The sequence below is a fragment of the Phaethon aethereus genome (genome assembly GCF_964289735.1).
Source record: "Phaethon aethereus genome assembly, chromosome: 3".
NCBI classification, from domain to species: domain Eukaryota; kingdom Metazoa; phylum Chordata; class Aves; order Phaethontiformes; family Phaethontidae; genus Phaethon; species Phaethon aethereus.
Genome location: NC_138576.1, coordinates 75015650 through 75025464, shown reverse-complemented (window position 1 = coordinate 75025464; position 9815 = coordinate 75015650).

Below are 9815 nucleotides of genomic sequence, written 5' to 3'. Positions count from 1 at the left end.
ACTGTGCCTGCTCTCAACTCCAGGGGCTGTATATTCGCAAGAGGGAATTCTACTTGTGCCAGTCAATACGTGAATTCAGAATAACAATTAATTTGGAAGCTTTTGTAATTTCCTGTTACTCTGCGTGACTCCCTCTTGACTTCATTACAAACTTACCTCATTTTTTGTTGTTCACATCTTTATTTTAAACACAGAGTGTCTAATATATTAGCCCAGGAGCTAATGCAGTTACTATTATCCAGGACAAGTAATTAAACTCATCACTGTAAATCAGCTCTTGCTCTGTATTCAAATAGCAAAACAATATGGGAAGAGTTTTCTCAACAACAATATAATAATGTACATCACTTCCCGCCCCCACAATGAGAGCAAAATTCATCTAAGTTCAAAGACCTTTTATATGCCTTTTCAAGGGAAAGTTCAGTTTCTATGGTTTGTCCTTAAAAAATGACAAACCTAGTGAGGTCTAGAAAGTGTGGGACTTGATGCCAGAGCACTTCTCTGATCTCTGCTGGCTTTTGGGCACTGCATTTCCAGGGAATGAGGTGGCTGATAAACTCCTCCTCACCCCTGATCTTGCACAGTAACCTGCGGGTCACCATGGCGTACAGGTCCCTAAGTTACCTTCATACGTGTAGCTCCCCAGGAATAATGCACCAAGCCTTTATTCACAGTGAGAATCCCACACAGAGATGCAGGCATGAAGGGTAAAGTTTCCCGTGGATATCAGTGGCATTCTGCACAGACTGAAGGGCATATTTTGAATGAAAGATTGAGACCTAGTAGTTTATCAAGTTCTATAGGGGTTTGGATGTTGCTTTTGGTTTCTTATGGTTTGGGGAAGTTTGTAGTTTCCTTTACATCAGCACAGTAAACATGACCTTCATGACATTTGTAATGCTGCAGGTTTATTTGGAGAATCTCCCATTTCCAGAATGGACAATTAAAGATAAACTGAGTATATTGCAGTAATCTGTTCCTGTTTGTATAGTACTTTGGCTAATGTCAGAGCAATTATAAAGCCTGGAATAAAAAGGAGCAAATTAAAATTTCATAAAGCAGCTGTGTGTTTCTAAAGTAGATGAGGGGAATTTTGTAATTCCAGTGAATGCTCACATCCACTTGTGATGTGGCACCTGAATTAATTTCATACCTGTAAATACAATGGTGTTAGTGACCCTCCAGCCATCGTTCTTTAAATGATAGGCATGCGTTGTATATGATTGGGAGGATTAATCTTCTAGGAGTTTATATATTATATGGAGTAATTAAAAGAATAATACTCCCATATAAAGGCTTTTTATGGTCATATAGAACTGCCACCCAAAACACAAAGCCTGAAAAATCATAGTTGTTTCTTGAAACCAGTTAATCTACACCCTTTTGATTTTTTAAGGATGTATGGTGAGGAATGGTATGTACACTTTAAGACTATGTGGATTACAATAGACATGAATCAGTAATTTTCAAGCATGCCCATATAAAGTTGATGCTTTCCTTTGGTGTAATTATGAACATTAAGAAATTGGAATAAGCAGCCGAAGATCTTGAAATGGGAACATAATACTTTACAGATTGTCCTGAGATGACCTAATACATAAGTGAAGCCTTTATGTTTTATCCTCACACAGAATATTTAGTTCATGGAAACATCTGTAAACAAACAATTAAAGACCTTGATTTTTACTTTTTTTTGGGGGGGCCAGCCCTAACTTTCTCTACCAAAGTGCTCTGGTACAACTTTGAAAGTTTCTGACCCTCTTGCCAGTTATTCTTCTACTTCAAGAAGGGTCGAGTTTCAAGTAAAGGAATAAAACCCTCATGCATTAAGCAGCTAAGCAATTAGAGGCCCCATGGATAGAAGCCAATAGCTTTAGTTTTCTTCCTGCAGTTGTAGGTGAGAGAGTTGGAAGGTGTTCTCGTGTGAGAGCTACAGTGCTGAACTTTAAGTAGATGTATCTAAAAATATAGGTGGAAGAAGCAAAGGTTTTTCAGACAAATTATTAATAGTTTATTTTGATTTAAATGAAGGAAGTAATCCCACAATGTGTCACACAAAAATGCCTTTACTAAAGTAAAAGATATCATGACTCAGAGGGGCAAAATAACTCTATGATTATCAGACCGTAATTTATATTTAAAAGCAAATAAGACATAAATAGCAGTGACACTATATAATGTGCTTGGAAGAGAGAGAAATAGTGATGTTTCAAGAAGCGAATACATTATTATGGAAATAAATGAGAGTAAGAAAAGAGTAAAACTCAACTAGTCTTTTTTATCACAGTAAATGGTTACATCCATAAAAACCCAGAAACTTATCAGAGTTCCATCATAAGATTCCTTTTTCTTCAGTATGTTTTCAACAATACATTGTTAATCAATGGAAATCTTCATGTATTTAAAATAAAACATATGTAAAAAAGGAAGTCAAAATGGAATGGAAAACTGTATAGAAGATATGCTAACATCATCCTATAATCCAGTCCACCCCACCCACAGAATTTTTTTTGCACAAAATGCAGAAAAAGGATTTACTCTCCTTTAATGAAACAAAAATTTATGAAACAAAATTTTAAAGCTTTTCATTGAATACCCTGTTAGACTGAAATTAATGAGAGTCAGTAGTTTTTATTTTCTGTTAATTAGTCTCTGAATATTTTACAAATAATTACAAGTTCTCAGGTTTACTTCAGAGAGCTGTTGGTAAGTTTAATGTTCTTTTATTGCTAATATCAACAGTTATCTCCCATCAAACCCTCCACAGCAATCTGTAGGTGTTTTGTTATATCCTTCCATGTGCAAAATCTTGTTCATGTTTTATTTTAGTGCAGCCTAACATCATGACACATCATACTACAGAAAGCTAACTCCTCCACCAATGACTATTTCTCCTAAATATTCTTTTACTATGTTCTTCTATTTACTTTTCATATTTATGTCCTAGGTACATCTTAACCATTTTGTATACTGCTAGCAAATTAGTGACTTCAACTTACAGCAGCTGAAGTCAGCACTGATCGCAACATTCTGTTTTCATATTATTAGCACAACTTTACTTTGCAGATGACTCATTAGAAGTCCAGGTATCAAAACAATTCTGTCACCCAGTACCTATATCCTGACCAAAATTTTCATACCTTATGCTCTGTTGTCCTAATCAACTCTGCCTTCTTTTGAATAAAATTAGTTTATTTACACCAAGTTACATGTTATACCGAAATTTTCCCTGTGTGCTCTGTTGCAAGGCAAACACCTCAATAAATTCAGTAGAAGTAAGGGTGATTGATACAATCTACATCTAATTTTAAAACCATGCCCCTGGGTATAACCTGTAGTTACCTGAGTATGGGATAATTTTACTGGGATGTTTCATAATTGCCTGTTCTGGTGGTTTTTGTACCTCGGCTGACAGATGGAAGTTTGTGTGCAGTACACCTCAGATCTGCTCCAGCATCACCAATCCCATGTTCCTAAATAGTAGCCGTCATTACTGGATGACCTAGCTGTGTATACCTTTGGTAAACAGAAAGAATTGATTGTAGTAGCAGTACTGCTTCTTGGACTCCTGAAATATGACAAGTAGCACAGAAGTCCCATTCCATTTTGAAGGTGATTTTTTCCTCTTAGTAGTAGTTCAGATGTTTGCCAAAAAAAATCAAACCCAAAACCCCCTCTTTTTTTTAAAGATTAAAAATGACTGCACTTGGACTTGTCTTATTTCAATGAACATTTTCAGTGAAGGGCAAATCATTTTTGTTGAAAGTCATTTCCCATTTTGCAGACTTTTTTTTGTCAGCTCCAGCTAAAAATGCACAGAAATGCTCCCTCAGCCCCTGGCTCTTTAGCATATTAGCCATAAAAGCATCTCAGCATGCTATGTTAGTGAAAAAAAAAATTGCTTTGACCAAATGCAGAATCCTGTTTTCAAAAGCCTATAACTCAAGCAAATCAAAACAATTTTTCACTCAATTTCAGCTTTTAATGTCTCTCCATTACAGTTGTACAGATATTCAAAATAACACCACTGCCTTTTTTATTATGAGAAATGTCTGTCTATTTTCCCATGCTCATACTCTGAAAAGAATTTCTGATCAAACATTTTCAAAAATCTTTTTGTGTAGAAACCAAGCAAGGAATACTCCAGCCAAAAGTTGATTTTTTCTGAGTTTGAGAATAACTGAGTAAAAAGTGAAATGATTATGCTGCCTCAACCAAAGCTTTAGTTGGCAGTATAATCAAATAACAGGCTGGTATAATAAAGTGAGACTACCTGTAGTATGTGCTCACTGGAAAAAGAGGTAGAATTAAATGTAAGACTTTATGAAAGTATAATTTTAACCCAGCGTTAAAAGTTACTATACTCCTTGTTGGGCAGGGTTACCCATGCTGCAGACATCTGCACAAAGCATTCCCGAAGTTGCAGTACCTGCCTATTCAACACTTATTTGCAGATGCTGAGCTGAAATGCACAAAAGCACAAAAATTCTCCTTTAGTTCTTGTGAAAAGTTTAACAAGGCAAAATTAATTTGATATCTACCCAGTAGTATTTTTTTTTATTTTATTTTATTTTCAAACACATATTTGGTTATTGTATTCCCTTTGGGGGTTAAAGAGAAGGTAAAAGTTGAGAGATGATGGCTGAGGAATGTACTGACTATAGTGGTACTAATTAGGAGCTTTTTTCCTGGTCTTTTCTTCATGTTGCATTCATAAATCACCTGAAATAAAGTCTGCATCAAAGTCCAGCAATACAAAAAAGAAGTCAAAGTAAAAAATTCTACATGAACTTCCATCCAGAAAGCACAAATCTGCTTCTCAACAGTCATGTTGCTGATACATGCACATACCCTTAGTGGACCCACGCTTGTTCTGAAGTGTCATGAACTTTAAGCCAAAGTAAGGTTGATGTTCAAGGTTATAAGAAAACAGACTCCAAAGCTGAAGAAGGCCAACAAACCAAAACACAAAAAATGCAGCCTTGGTAGATAAGGTTTGCATGCTTTCAGATGATGATAAAGGATTTTGAACAGTTTTAATCCCATTCATACTAACTATACTGTCAGGTAGCAGGAACTATATTGTGTCCAAATGTTGACTAATGGGATTTTTCTGCTCCAAATTCAGACTAGGTTAGGTTCGGTATGTTGCAAGCTTGCTCACACCAGTGCTGAATTTAGCTTCTTGTGGCGTCAGAACCTACGACTGGTTTCATCAGCCTTACTTTGCGTCTTCCCTACTCACTGTGCATATTCCCATAGAGAAGAACTTCATCTGAATCAGTTAAGGCTGAGTAAGTATGACAACCATGCGGAGAAAACTCTTGAAAGCAAGAAAATGTCAGATTACGGAACTCCTCTTAAAGGCACCTCAGTGCCCACACAACACATTTCCACTGACATGAGTAGACTTCACACCTCCCCACAGAACTTCCTTCTGCCTCCCGAATATAAGGGATCCCATCCAGCTCATTAATTTCACACTATAGAACCTCCACACTATAAGCCTAGCTCAACACTGATTATTTCATATAGTAAGGTCAAGATGATGTGTACATGTGAGATTCTGAAATAAAGAAGAGATGGGGGTGTTTGAATTTTATTTATGCTTCAGATTTGTAGTTCAGAGCTGTCCAACTGACAGCAAATTTTTTTTTTTTAATGTTTGTTTTTTAAAAATAGAATAACAGGCAGGAGCTATTTCTAATTCTGTATTTCAGACTACCAGCTTGGAGAAAATGTTCTGCATTCATATAACAGGTGAGGTAGCAGAGCAGTTGGTCCAAAGATTAAATGAGGAAACTAGTAACTGAGAAGAGTTATTAGGTTAAGAATATGAATCGAAACATGCTGGATGAACACATGGCCAATTTTCAAATGGGGATAAAGATACTACTTGGTTTCTGCTAAATTCCTTTTGAAAATGTCTGCTGCCTAATGAGAAAAAATATTCAGCAAGATTTGCTAAGGCAGTCAATTCCTGTGTCTTTCATGCACTATCCTGTAGTACTACTATCTCTTACTGCTGTCAACTGGTGTCTACATATGAAGCAATCCAGGATACATGCTTTATAACATCACTTGGTCACATACATTCTGCCTAGACTAGATAGCTCACATTAATGTTGAATGAAAATGTAAACTTCATGAGAAATAAAGTAAGCAGTAATGAAATTTTAATCACACAGCCACCTGAATATTGCTATTGCTTAATAGGCAAACTGGTTCCTTAGACTCAGATTAGCAAAGCTATTTAGGGATACAGAGACACACCAGGAAAATCTGCAAGTTTACATAATCACTCAGGCACTTTCGTAAACTCTCCTCATCTGCATGCCTAAGTAGCTTTGAAATTCTGGTTTAATCGTTCTTCCGGATTGGAACAGCGTCTTTGGTTGATAAAGGCTGAAGGGGCAAAGGAGGAGTCCTAGTTAGGACTCTCTTAAAGGAAATTTTCTTTTTTTTTTCTTGCTCTACCACTAACAGTTTGGGGAGTAGTGTCTGCATCACTCTGAAGTGTACCTAATTTCGATATCGGCTGCCATTTTTTAAGGGTGCACTACTACCGAATCAGACGTGTCTGAAAAGACGGGACACTTATGAAAGCATGATCCTGAAGGCACCTATAGAGCTCCACAGCGCTTGAGTAATCCTTAGTAGTAGGACAGGTTTGAACCCCTGATACAATGAGAGCTTTCATTTTTCCTTTTGTGACAGGAGCGATGCAAATGGGACTCAAAATGGAGCTGAGCCTGAATTCACAACAGTTTTTAAATCCTATTGATTGATTGAAAGAACATTTGACTGTAGGTGAATGAGAGAGCATGGTAGCAGAAATATAGGGGAAAGGCACAATAAGCATTAGGTTTGAGGAAAAAGAATAGAAATTAAGATGGCATCATGAGGGGAAAATAAAAAGCATCAAGGTACTTTTCCCATTACTGGAAACAGTCGTAATATTTTCCTGTTGGAGAACATGGGGAAAAGGGTCTTTTCATTGTTCATTTTTCCTTCCAGTGAATTACATTCCTGGGATCATCTTGAATACCCTTGATCACAAGGTAGCAGTATTTCATTCTCAGAAAACCATTATATTTCGGAGAATGCTAGAACTAGTTTGTGAAAAACAAATTTCTAACCCTGTAACTGAATATTTTAATGCTAATGCCACATTTGAATCACTCTTTTTAAAAAATAGTACCTGAACTTGGGGCATATAGAGTAGGCAAAATAGAGTTGAAACAGAATTTCGAAGAGAAATTGCATACAGAGGTTGTTAAGCAGAAATAATGAGTCTTCTGCAGATGGATTTTCAGATATTTTTGATGTTTGAAAACACAGAATGTGCTCCTCTGTCACAAAAGCATAAGTAACAAGGTAGTAGAAATTAATCTTTAAAGGAGAGTTTTGGTAGTTCCAGGGCTTGGTTTGCTCTAAATGAACATGGTTTACAGAATGAGAGAGGGATGTGCCACCAGAAACCTCTCTAAAATGCCAGACAAGCTAAAATGTTATGCAAAGGTATCGTCTTCCGCCATCCCTCAGACCTTTGAAATGTTCCTGAAATTATTTAAATGCTTTTTGTATTTTATTTTAATCTATCTCCATACACATGCTATGACCATACTGTCAGCAATTCTTTCCTTGCAGAAGTTTATATTTCATCTTTTTCCTTTCATTGAGTAAGATTTTGTTGTGTTTCCACTTGGGTCCAGTGCTTCTTACTCTTCCACTGTGTACCTCAAAGAAGAGTCAGCTTCTCGTTTTGGACAGCAGAAAGGTCTCCCCTGAGCCTTCTCTTCTTAAGGCTGAGCCTTGTCTCAGCCTCTCCTTTGTACACCATGGGCTCCAGCCCCCTTATCATCCTGGCAGGCCTCCGTGGGATTGCGCCGGTACGTTGACGTACTCCTTACCTTGTTACCTTGGGCATGGAACTGCATGGACAAACCAGTCTGAGGGTGATACATCCCAATAGCGGGGTGTTACTGGAGAAAAGTTCGCCTGGGCCTTGCTCAGGCATCCCCCACTGAAGGTTACTTCTGCTGCGGCCTCAGCCAGCGAGGAGTCCACATCCTCGGTGGTGATGACCCAATCTTCTTTCCTCTCTCCAGGCTGTTTAAATATCTGGGTTTGTTTCAAGAAATTGCGTTCTGATCAGTTCCATGGGTTGAACTGCATGCAGCCCAATTAGATTTAGGCCTCACAAGAGAAAATGTGCAGTCACTGAATTAGGACCAAGCTCTGTCTCAGAAACTCATGAGGAAAACAACACATCACTGGTATCCTAGTCAGTGCTGCAGCGAGGTACTCTGAGGCAATCCTCCCAGACATCAGGAAGAAAAAACCATATTAGGGATAATCTCAGGCATGGTTTATGAAAATCTGAGGTAATTATGAATGAGAATGATTAAGGCAGAGCTTCTATTTAAAAATGAACTATATTTTTGTTTCAAAAACTTTCACACCTTAGTAACAGTAAAACTTTGCAGATTTTACTTTAAAAAATGAATCGACAAGGAAAACCAAATATTCCTTGCAGAGCCCCAGAAGACATTTTCTTTAAGGAAGGCCTGGGTGAAAGAAGAATGAGATCTGTTTAGCATTTAGCATTTTACTCAGCAATTTTTCCACATCAGTCTCTGCATGAGAAATGTAATCGTAAGATGTATCCCTTTGCCAATCCAAAACTGGTTCCTCCTCACTTTATCTCCGTTAGTCCCAGATTAAGAATGCATAAGCTTGATATCGGTAAGAAAAAAGAAGCAAAAGCAGCTTTTCTTTTTCCCCTCCCCAGGAAGCACCTGTAGTAGTTCATAAAACAATGACCTTGTCCCACTTCTGCATCCATGGATGAAACAGGCCCTCATCACAACGGGGTAAATACACAGTTTGGCCTTCTAATTGTATTTTATATACTGTCAGAAAAGCTGCCTTTTTAAAAAATGTCAAATGCTAAAAAAATGCATGTTAAAAATTTGCAAACCTCTATAAGTATCAGAATTTTTCCATTCTTTTCATTATTAAAAAGTATCTGTTGTGATACATGGGGTATGTGATACATGGGTGCTTTTCCATCGTTTCCAAATTTTCCTTAATTTTCAACTGCCTAGACCCACCTTTGTATTTAAAGGGGCTCTTGCCTTTTGGGTGTCTTGGTCTTAAAATTGTACATCTTGATACTTATGTGACCTAAGACCCCAAATGATCGGTTCAGTCCTCAGCGCACATCTCACTGCATGCTAGCCACAGACTCTCTGGTAGCAAGTACGTGGCTGTGCTCTAGATAGGAGCAGCACTGGCAGGTCTCAGTTTCACGCTTCACTCTGCTCCAAATCTTCTAGGCACATCACTACAACTAACCTCTGCATGCCTGCCTTTGGGGACAGCAGCATGTCCCCTTCGGCCGGCGATGCTGTAAGCCATTCCCTCTCGTTTGCAGTTACGTTCAGACAATGCAGCACTGTCAACAACTGCTTCCACTGCCACCCGAGCGTTTATTTGCTTTTCACCTCCTGAAACCTTCACGCATGCTTTCAGTCTGAAATCCGAAAAACATATTAATATTTGAAGATATCCAACTTCAAAATGAGAGGTCAAAAGTAGCTATCATTCAGAAAGGAAATTGTTCTTCTTGATAAATCATGCTGATTTTATTCTTTTCCCCGGACTGGCCACGCTGAAAATGGTTTGTACAGAGTGAGGTTTTCTATCCCGAAAATACAACTCCATTTAGGCATCTGCACAGAGCCTGTAGAGGGTCCTTCGCTCTCAGGGAAGTTAGTTATTCTTGAATACACTCGTGAATTTTAGGAATT